This window comes from Ruditapes philippinarum, unplaced genomic scaffold (genome assembly GCF_026571515.1).
Source record: "Ruditapes philippinarum isolate M1 unplaced genomic scaffold, ASM2657151v2 ctg6621_1_1_1_1, whole genome shotgun sequence".
NCBI classification, from domain to species: Eukaryota; Metazoa; Mollusca; class Bivalvia; order Venerida; family Veneridae; genus Ruditapes; species Ruditapes philippinarum.
This window is the reverse complement of record NW_026854791.1, coordinates 16,802-29,041: the sequence shown is the minus strand read 5'-3', so window position 1 is coordinate 29,041 and position 12,240 is coordinate 16,802.

Here is a 12,240-nt window from a genome sequence, read left to right as displayed (position 1 = left end):
AAATGTGTAGAGATAAATACAACACACCAGAATATATTTATTAATGCATCAAAGTACAGTACATAGATGTACTGTAATTTGGTAATTAAGTCTTGTAGGATGATTCAATTAATTGACTTTGTATAGAGTTCAAACCAGATCATGTATTTTATCAGATAGCATCACTGGAAACTCAATATGACTGTTTCAATATTCTATACTGCAGTCCATTTAACGGGTGTTTCAAAAAATGATTTCTTTATTGCTCATCTATCAGCTTGTCCTAGCAATACACAGATGGAACATTACATCTTCCTTGACTCATAAATAACTTTTGAAGAAAAAAGCCTTGGTGCATGTGAATCACTTGTTAGGGACATTGATCTTGGTCAGAAGATGATCCCTATTGTTTTCGAGGTCAGTAGGTTAAAATCAACATGGCTTTGATGTCAAAAATGGATTATATTATCAAGCAATGTATACTTCAGTACTTTCAGTGCTTTGATTGATAAAAGGGATGGATTTGGTTCTCAACCACGGACCAGGTGTGAGATCAAACTTTCTCTTTGAGGATGTCTTTCTCACAAAATGCACCAACAAAAACATTTGGATATACATGTATATTTGTTAATATATTATTTGACATAACTGTGCTGCGGAATTCCATAAACGACAGCTTACTGTTTACTGTCAACTGCCTACTGTCAACTGCTTACTGTCAACTGCCTACTGTCAACTGCTTACTTTCAACTGCTTAATGCTTACAGCGACTGTTTAATGCTTACTGTTCGTTGATGAATGCCAACTGTTACACCTGTCAAATAACCGATTAACAGTTGGCTTTTTACGTACTTCTTCCAATGTGTTTATATGTTACAATGAGGCCGTTTGAAACAGTATTGGTCACGGAATTACAGTAATCTGTATCATTTATGAAGACTTTGACTGAAACCTTGGGACTCGTTACATTTATACATGTACATGTATAATTCTCGTTATATTAAGCAGAAATATAAGTACAGTGTATACATCTTTGCAGGCATCTGGAACTTTTCCAAATCATAGACCTGTTTACTTTATAAAAATGTTATCAAACCAAATATTACAATTTTTTTTCTGTCATTAAATCTTGTTTGGTAATTTTGAGCTACCAAATAAAACTGCTTGCAGAATTATTTATACATGTATATCCCTGTTCAAGCTTGTAAAAGACAGTCATTTAGATACATTTACCATATAACATGTATATTATAATATTTGTTCATTAAATGATATTGGCTCTATCCTATAACTATAGTGCTTAATGATATTTTTAAACGGAGGCCTTGTAATGTCATGAACGTCGTTGTTTTTACATTTAAATTACAACGGTCAGTTTTATGTTCGCATTTTGAAAATAATGCTATCATATTTTGTTCGAAAATTATCTAGATAATGGTGCTCAGAACGATTTTCAGATACCAGTCACGTCTCGGATTACCAGTAGTTCTTTCTAATAACCGTTAAACGTACTGGGAGAGTATACACACTTCGTGGCCCAAATCATACATGGAACCGTTTAGTTGTATCTAAAAAGTTAATACTTGTTCTGATGATTGTAGACCGTACATTTATACCTTAATTCTACAAAGCCTCAAGAAAATGTTAATTTAGTAGATGTTAAAAAAATATTCGACAGAAGCATGATGACTAACATGTCAATTATTGTGTTATAATTGGATGCATAATAAAATCATTGAAAGATCTTTGAGTTACGCGGGCATTATTATTTAATACAAAGGAATGTTAGTATTTGTTTAACGATGCGATGAACTGCGGTATCCTAAATTTGAGGCCTTCCGCATGTAATTCTTAAGTTTTTGCAGTTTTGCTTGTGTTACATTCTGATTTTTATAACTTATGATAAAGGCATTAAAACAACAGGAAAGAAAACAGATTAATCAATATATTGCTAGACGGTCGTCTTTTCATTTCATTGTCTTTAGGTTAAATTGTAAAGCTGTTTTGAAGTGAAATATTCACTGAAGTGGAGCTTCAGATGTATTTCTTATGGAACTAATAATATAACGTAATCTTCTTCTTCCTAATACATACTTTTCGCGATCCTATGCATTTAAAATTGATGGACTAAGACACTCTAAATGTGGACAATGTTGAATATTGTTTTTTCCAACTTGGTCATGTTACAACATTCAACAAACAAACTTTGCTTCATGGTTAACATATATATAACCATTTTCATTTCATTTTGTCATTATTTTTTTTTCCGGGGAGCTAAACATAAACAAAATTACAAGAAAATTATGATATTTTATTTTTAAAGAACTTTTTTATTTACAATTAAAATGAAAAACGAAATACACCTATTGATTATAACACCACATAAAAAGTATGTTTAGTCCCAATAATGAGACCAGTAAGCTAATATTTTCTTGTATACACCGTTATTTAAAAATAAAAATTATGACACACCTGTAAAAAAATCAAAATCTATATAAAATATTTGTAAAGTTTCGGGGAAAGTAATCAATATAAAAGCAGAATTATAATTCAAAGTTCTGTTATGAATTATATAATTGTTATGAGATTAATCATATTAATGTAAATATACTCTGCAATATAAAGTGATATATACACGTTGTAAGAAAGGTAACTTAAAAATGCTTCATATTATACCATAAAAGCTCTACACTATCACGATGTCTTAGAACTGTTTACCTTAGTTGTCAAACTTCTAGAACCTGATAGAAATAGTAATAACTTTCATTGGATGATTCTGGCAAATACGAAGGCAGATTTGCTCATTGGTTTTACTTGCGGTAATTGCATAAAGAAATAGAAAAAATAACCAACCTTAAAGTTCACTTTTAAGTGTGCTTGTTAACAAGATAATTATAAAAATTGTATAAAAGATGGATTTTAAACAACACGTCAAAAAATATATTGTAACATTAACATTGTCTATCAGAAATTTTTAAGTAAATTCAAATAGTTAAGAATCTATTATTTTTTGAGAGCTTTTCAATAGCACGATGGCTTTTTATAAAAGTAAAAATAAGTAATTTATCACTTCATGTTTGCACTCTTTATGTCATTGAAATATTGGACGTTTTTGAAACAATTTGAATACAGCCAAGTTTGTCTTTGTTTATGCTTTCAGAAGGAAGCCAGTTAAACTCGTCTTTAAGAACAAATACATTTATGTAGCCCTTTTCCTCTTCCACTGTAATTTAAATATTTTCATACAGGTGTATTGGTTCTGTTACTTGTCTGTGAAGTCAATGAAAGTATAGGCTGTTCCTCAATTGAAATGTTTCTGTCAGATTTATCATCCTCTGTACTGGAATAAAATTGATTCTATAATTAACCTTCAAAGCACATATCTTTGCAACATAAACTATCAAGAGTTGCACAATCAACTTAACATAAATGCATAACATAACATCTAATAAGGAATTACACATTTATAAACTATAACTAACAGCCAATGAAAACTGAACCAAAATGATCTGGTTAATGAACTCACACATGTTTGATTATGAGAGAATGTTTAGCCTAAATTTCACCAGTGATTTCATCAGTATATTACAGATATTCTTCTAGAAATGTTGTCAAATGAAAGTTTAATAAACTATGAAATTCTAAATAAAATTAGGGAGTGTTGACATAATGGTCCAGATCTCCGCCTCTCAACCGAGGAATAGTGGGCTCAGACCCAGTCCATGTTGATTGTTGAACACAGATTATTTGTGAATAATTTATTGCTAAGTTGATTTACCCTAAAATGAGTCCTATATTTGACAATTTATCAATCACCTGTGCAAGAGGCACGTGTAACCATTTCATAACATAATCAAAGCAGTGTGCAATGGTGGGACGTACACAAGTCATTGCAATGAATTCAAAATTCATAAATTATTAGGCTATAAAATAATCCTTTTTAATTTACTTACCATTGTTTTCCGCAAAGTTTACCTTCAACAAAATGTCCGGCGCACATGTGTGTACATTCGGAATACTTCTATTTGTTCCATACATAGACTTAGACTTTCAATAAGCAGTAAGCAGTAGGCAGTGAGCAGCAGGCTGTCCAGTTAGCAGTAGGCAGTGAGCAGTAGGCTGTCGTTTATGGAATTCCGTACTGTACAAACCGCTTGTTAATGCTAAGGGGGAACTATATCTTAATATTCTTAATATATATTTTTATATTATACCTGTTCATAATCTGACTAGATAGGCTTTACTACATGTAAGTATTAAATAATACCCAATTGATCTGTTGATCGATATTCGTAACTATGCGGTGTATTGATTTAGGTTTATGACAGAATTGTTATAATTTCATAACTTTTTATATTTATCTCAATATTTCTTTGGGAACATTAATGAATCAATAAACTATGGAATTGCCAAATGTTGACTGCCTACTGCTTACTGTCAACTGCTTACTGTCAACTGCTTACGGCTTACTACTTATTATTCACTGCTTATAGCATTAAAATAAAAATGGACGACCTATTAAAACTATATTGGCCAACAAATTATTCAGTTGCCGAAATAGTTGCCGTTCTGGAGGTCAAACACAATATAGTGCAGTGGTATATAGGCCACTTCCAACTGCCTTGCTGTTGGGTAAACCCTTTAGCGATGTGGTTGAGGTGTCCGCCTACGGACCAAGAGGTCTATTGTTCAAAACCCGGTTGGACCCTTGGTATTTTTCTGCCTCCTAATTTACTTAAATGGTGTCAGAAGTGTTTGACGGACTCATGCGGTAAGCAGGGAGTGACATTCAGGAGAGCTGGCTAGCTCTGAAAAGTAAATAGAGGAGGAGTGTAGTGGCTGTAGGTATATAGGCCACTTCCATCAGCCTTGCTGTTAGATTAACCCTTTAACGACGTGGTTGAGGTGTCCGTCTACGGACCAAGAGGTATGTGGTTCAAAACCCGGTTGGACCCTTGGTATTTTTCTGCCTCCTAATTTACTTTAATAGTTTACAGGTACATATTTATTCTTAGAACAACATTTAAAGGAATTCACTGATAAATTAACAAATGCATGGACTATAACATGGAATTCCATAAACGACAGCCATCTGTTGACTGCTTACTGTCTACTTCTGACTAACTACTGCCTACTGTTAACTGCCTACTGCGTACTGTCAACTGCTTACTGTCAATTGCATACTGTCAACTGCTAACTCCCCCACTAGAAAACAACAACAACAACAACAACAACACCAACAATTAGATAAATAAATAAATACAAAAATGAATCAAAGTGCTGCAGCACTGAATGCGACGGACATGCAACCGGAGGGACATTAATTAAGGCTTCTTTTAGAAAAAAAAACAAAACAAAAACAAAACACAAAATATATAACAGAGAAAATTTGTTCCATACAAGTTCGAGATTTGTAGAGCAATATATTTTGTGTCCCAAATTGATATAATTCAGATTTTCTACTTTCAAGCACTTAAATACAGAATGAAATTTATGCCTAAAAACTCTGGTCAAACTTGTAAATCAGTGTCCTTATCGATTTATTCTAAAAAATGATATGTAAATAGAAAAAAAAAACTATCAACGAAGTATTTCTAGAATAAATCCAGGCAAATAAACTTCAAACATAATACATTATACATTTGAGAATGCTATTTAGAATTACTTCGTGTTATATCATAGTGGGCATACAGACAATAAAATATAAGTCATTTGTATTTTTATTTCTCTTGGATATGTCTCATTAAAAAAAAATTGGTTAAAATCATCAGCAATTAATAGTGTATTTCTTAGATTTTTTTATTTACAAGGTAAAGATGTAGAGGCCAGAGCACATCGTTTTTATTTTAATTTAAATGTCACTTAAGCACTACAGTGTTTAGTTGTCCTTTTCAACTTCACACTAAATTCCATTTTCAACTTGTTTGCTTCTTACAATTGTATAGCATTTCTAAAAGTATTGCATTACAATTCGCTGGTTTATTAATTACATGTTTAATGTGTACTTCCTAATCGCCTGTCCAAAAATCAGAACAGGTGAAGCAGAATCTATTTTTAGAAATAGCGAAGGTTAACTCATATCATGACCTAGTAAAATATGTAACAAACCACAAGAATCGGAAGTAGAACTGATATTTTAACTTCCTTACCATGAAAGACTACATGGCGGTAAAGTGTCTTACATGCATTTTCAAAAGTAGATATTTATACTAGCCATTGTACTGTATCTAATATATTAATAACTGCTGAATATTCAGCTAAACCCGCGGTATGAGTCACGAAAATAGTTCTTCTTTTATTAATGCGCGAGTTATCCTAGAGTCACGAAAAACTTTTGATTTGTTAATAATAATGTTTTTGTATAATGTAGAAATATTTTATTTCCTACTAATAATGTCTTGGAACTCAGAGGTTACACCTTTATTGAAGTATAATTTGCTGTCCTACTTTTTCGACAGCGGTAAATCGTTTCAGCAGTAATTTGCATATTGCGCAATAATACTACGGGACTACACAACGTTTTTATCAATAATATACGTTCATTATTTTAACTTGGATAACTTAATTTGAAATTGAAAAGGCTAAATATGGAAGACATTAAGATATCCAGACAAAGTATGGGAGTTTTGAAGGATCAAATTCATTTACTATTTCTTGGGCTGTTAATTGGTTTAGGACACATTGCGCGAGTGTAGCCAACGAAAAAAAAAAATCCCATGTGTAGATGAAACTTAGCTCTGAAACGCGCCTGAGGGCGCGTCCGTCGCAATAAAAAATAAATAAATAGAGGTATTCTTTTATATGTTACATATAGAGGTTATAGGCTGACCCATGAAAAAATAGAGAAACTAAAAATCAAGCCAAAAAGAAATTGTTTTATCATATACTTATAAGTGAAATATTGAGAAATACTGATGAAATAAAATGCGTATTTCAATTTTAGTATTTTCACTATAAAAAGCTATTTTCACTGTAGTGAAATATTATTTTCCGTATTTTCACTGCTGTCTTGCCGGGCTACTTTCTTCTAAATTCAGACAATACACATAATTTAAGGAGAATTCTTTCAAATTGTAATGTCAAAAAAAAGAAGAGAAAATCTATATGATAAACAGACAATTCAAGTTTTTTTTTCTATAAATACAGGATTTATTATCATCTTGTGGTATGGAATTATCATATTTCATTCATGGCTACCGCCACTCATAAAATAATTATTGTCTTGCCACTAGATGAAAATAAATCCTGTATTTATAGAAAACACTTGAATATCCTCCATGAATTTATGTCATAATATGTTCAAAAGCAACCACACATAAAATCGTATGTATTAGATATCTAGCTGTATATTAATAATGATAATTCAATAAGCATGAACCCGAATGTTCATTTTTTCTTGTGTGCGACAAATTAAGAATAATTCAAATATCGATTGAATTATACATCCAATTTTTCGTTAGATAAATCATCAAAGCGGTGATAATAAGACAAACAACTTAATACATGTAAATGTGAACATAATATTACCATTCACAAACGCATTCGTTTTCTTTGATGAAAATGTGACTTAAACAAACCCTGTTTCGATGAAAGCGATGCTACGCCAACTTAGAGCTGAAACGAGGACAGTAAGAAAAACGTCATCAAACGTTATCTATGGAACAGTGAAAATGAGGCTTAAAGAAAAAAACGTCCCAAACGCAACCGTTTAGTAACGACGAAAACGAGGCAACAATAAGAAAATCGTCACAAACGTAACCATGTCAGTTTTAAAACGAGGCTACAATATCAAAACGTCAAAAACGTGAGCATGTTCAATTACAATAAAAACCGAGGCTACAATAGAAACTCCCAAAACGTATATATGTAACATTGAAAATGAAAACTACGGAAGAAAGATGTTACAAACGTAACTATGTTACGATAATAACAAAAAAACAACCCAAGAAAACTTCACAAACGGCATGTTTACCAATGCAAAACAGACTACAATGACAAAACTTAACAAACAATTTATAGAATTTCTATTTAGACTTTAAACAAAACGGCGTAACAAAACATATTCTAAACGATGAAAACAAAACTTATTAAAAAAAATTTATATCGGTTCCATTTTCGCTTTTAGTATGCTGATCAGACAATTAGTTCCCAAAAACCGCACTGAATACTCGATATAGTTAAACATTTTTGGAAATGAATAATTTGCGAATTTATTCCCAGAATTTAAGGGCAATGCCTGTCCCAAAACTACAGGGTCCAAACAGGAATTTTTCTACCACATATTAAAATTTATATTAAAAAATCACTTTAAGTTTTTTGTTTGCATCTGCGTGTGACTTGATCTCATACTGGACATGACCAAAATCCAATAAAAATATATAAAATTTTCATATCTTTACAACGTGCTTCTATTTGTGCATTTTATCTTGGTCTTATTATTTAAAGTCAAAGTTTAAAAAAATTGTTACGTTTTGACAAGTTTCTTTTTCTTCACATATTGCAGATTGTATTATATCAGAGGAAACGAAACCAACTTCTGCTTCGAAATAATTTTAGAAGCATCCAAAAATGGAAACCATGGTGAAATTAAAAATGGGATACCATACTACATTAAGTTAAAGAAATGTTCCCAGGTTACCGAGGAAAAAGAGGAAATAAAAACATTAAGGGAAATATGAATAATAATTTTAATGCTTAAACGGTTCTATGTTCATGTAAATCAGGAAATAGAAAGTAACCGATTTCACAAACTTTCCTTGTTTCGATCAAAACGGAAATACATTAATTAGAAAATGTCACAAACGTAACCATATTTGCAATACCAAACGAGGCCACGTTAAAGGAAACGTGACAAAACGTAAACCCCCCTATGAAAAACAAGGCTACAAGTAAATAAACCCCGCACAAACGGAAATCCATGTAATAGTGAAAACGTGCTTTAAGGGAGAAAACGTCATAAAACGTTTACCCTTGTTCGATGACGGACGAGGCTACAGAAGGTAAACGTCACAAACGTAAACCATAACGAGGCTACAGTAAATAAAACCGTCACAAACCCGTAACCACGTAACAAATGGAACAGAGGCTACAGTAACAAACGTCACAAACACCATCTGTTAACAATGAAAAAAGAGGCTACAGTAAGGAAACTTCACAACGTATCCGCTATTTACAGTGAAAACGAATCGGCAACGGTAAGGAAACGTCCACAAACGTTATCCGCCTGTTACAAGAAAACGAGGCTACAGTAAGGAAACTCACCAAAACGTTATCCCGCCGTTACAGTGAAAAACGAAGCAACAGGTTTAAAAACGTCACCAAACGTATCCGCGTTTACAGTGAAAAACGAGGCTACCAGTAAGGAAAAACGTCACAAAACGTATCCGCCGTTACAGTGAAAACAATGCAACAGTAAGGAAACGTTAACAAACATATCCGGCGTTACAGTGTAAACAAGGCAACAGTAAGGAAACGTTTACAAAACGTATTTTTCGCCTTACATTTAAACGCAGGAAAAACGAGAACTATAGTAACCCTATTATAATGAAAACGAGGCTACAATAAGGAAATGTGACACTGAAAACCAGGCTGCCAATAAAAAAACTTTACAAAATGTATTTCATGTAATGGTAAAACAAGGGCAAATGTATCATTATAAAAATGAAAATGATACTTCATTATGAAAACGCCACAAACACGAAAAACCATGTTGAAGTAAAAATGAAGCTGACAATATCAAACCCATTACAAAGTATCCATGTAACGGAGAAAAAAACGAGTGCTTTTTAAACAAAGCGCCTGTATAATCATGAGAAATTGGGAAAAGTTTCGGATATCAAAATATTGTTTGTACCCCTGTCGATAACGGAGATAGAAACACTGATTGTTTCACTTTTTTACTCAATAACATAAGTATAATCTGCTCTGCGGGACCAAATACCAATTCGAAATTACCTAACTGGGCTTATTCGCCCACTATTTATAATTACGCTATTAAACATAAAATTTAAATATAGTTCCCCCTTAGCATTTAACAAGCCCCCTTTGCTCTTTTATGTCCAAATAATATATTAACAAATATACATTTCGTATATCCAAATTTTTTTTGAATGCATTTTTAGAAAAACCCTCAAGACAAAGTTTTACTCACACCCCTTCCTGGTTTGAGAACCAAATTCATCCCTTTAAATCAAAACGCTTCTTATGGGCCATTACAAGGTTTTTCCATAGACCGCGAATTACAACTTTTGTTTGGGGTTACTAGGATATTTTTTCATGTGTAAAATGGTATAAACTTTAAATGTTTTAATTACTTACCCTTTTGTTGTCAGTTCCATCTGTTACCTTTCCTACCAATTGCGACATTTAGCGATCAAGGGTTGCGACATTTAGCGGCAATCAATTTTTGTGCACATTCATAGCGGCAACGTTGGCGACAATTTAGCGGTAGGCGATATCTACGACTAACATATAGCGTTGATCCTCTCTATCTCAGGCCGCGACATATACTCGTCAGCGTTGCGAACATTTTAGTCTCTTAGTTGCGACATATAGCGCGTTGCGACATCGTACTAGCGGCCGCTTTACACATACATAAATCCCTTTATCCATCATAATTATGTAATTAAAATTAAATATAATGTGGCTAAGCCTAATAGCGAACAATTCTATAGCTGCAAATGTATTTCTAAGCCAAAATAGTGGACTTGCATACACGTAACTTCAGATCAAAGGAACACTCTCATAAGACTAAAAATTAAACAGTTTACAATCCTCGATTTCAAATCATTTTCTTACAGCTAAATAGTATTAAAATGAATTTAGTATTTTAATATTTGTGTGAAAAAAAAACAACTAAAAATAAGGTTGGGTAGAAAAAAGTTTGTTTTGTTTATACGCAGACCTAAATTACTTATTTGGTCATGACCTCTGTGTTCGGTCCCACTTAAAGTGACATTATGCTCATAATTCCATAGTCAAGTTGAGCTTAACTGACATTACATTTTAAAATATTGACTGTTAAAATGGTGACTGACCAACAGTTCGTTTTGGAAAATGTTAAGGATAGAATTTAAATCTGCCTAAAATATAAAAAAGACTGCCCCACTCTTTTAATGAACTGAACGTTATAGGTAAATTTCGATGGATATTTACAAAAAAATCATTTGGATCCATGCGTTGTTTATTGTTAAAGTGAAATAATTTGTGATGAATTATGGCAAAATAAAAACTTATTTTGCCTTTCACCTGTTCACTCATTATACCCTTGGATGGACAATAAATTGTCACTTTAAAGGGGGGACACAGGAAAATTTTTTTAATTTTTTTAGTTTTTGGTTTTTTTTTTCATTTTTTCTGTTTAAAAGTCCATCAAATGGAAAACATAAAAAGTCAAAAGAACAAAAAAATTTTCCCCCCTATAAAGAAATTAAAAGTGTGTTTTTTCCCGGGGCAGGGTAGGCCTAAATTTCAAAAATAGTGGGCACTTTTCCCTGGAAACGTTAAAAATGCAATCAACTCTTAGACTTGGTTTTAAAAATACAATATCCCCAAAACCTGTTTTTTTAATTTTTGGGTTTTTTCAAATCAACGACTTGTTTTTTAAAAATATTCGGGGATTCTGTTTGGCCCTCCCAAAAATTTTGTTTAACATATATTTAAAATATTTAAACTTCAAACCCCAAAAAAACAAAATTTACAAAAAAATTCATGCGGGGCTTTAAGAAACGTCATTTTAGAGTGATTTGAGTACAGAAGATCATTTTTATATTTTTGCCATTATTTTGCCTGAGTATCCCTTTAAACGTAGCTGGGCATTTTTTATCAATAAATACGAAACTTTCCGCAAAAGATATGATTTATTTTTTCCTTCAGTAATCGGAACTGAAGTTATTTGCATATCGAATTATTTTACCATTGTCATCTAGAAGCATATCAAATAGGACATCTCAGAACATGTTAATGTTATTCTTATCATGGACAAATATTTCAAATAAAGCAGAGAAAGAAAAACAAGAACAATAATGACGTGCTGATTTACAGACGTTTACAGTCTGGGTCACTGAATTAAATTTCAGAAACAAATGCGTGTGGTCATGTCAGTAAGTACTACGTGCTCGACATTTCTTTTTGTTTTCGGAATGATCATTTCATTATATACATCCCAAAGAAACATGGACGGCTTTTACTAGTATATTAATCAGCATTACGCAGAGAAAACTAATAGGCTTTTTAATAATATGATTGATAATATTACTTTTG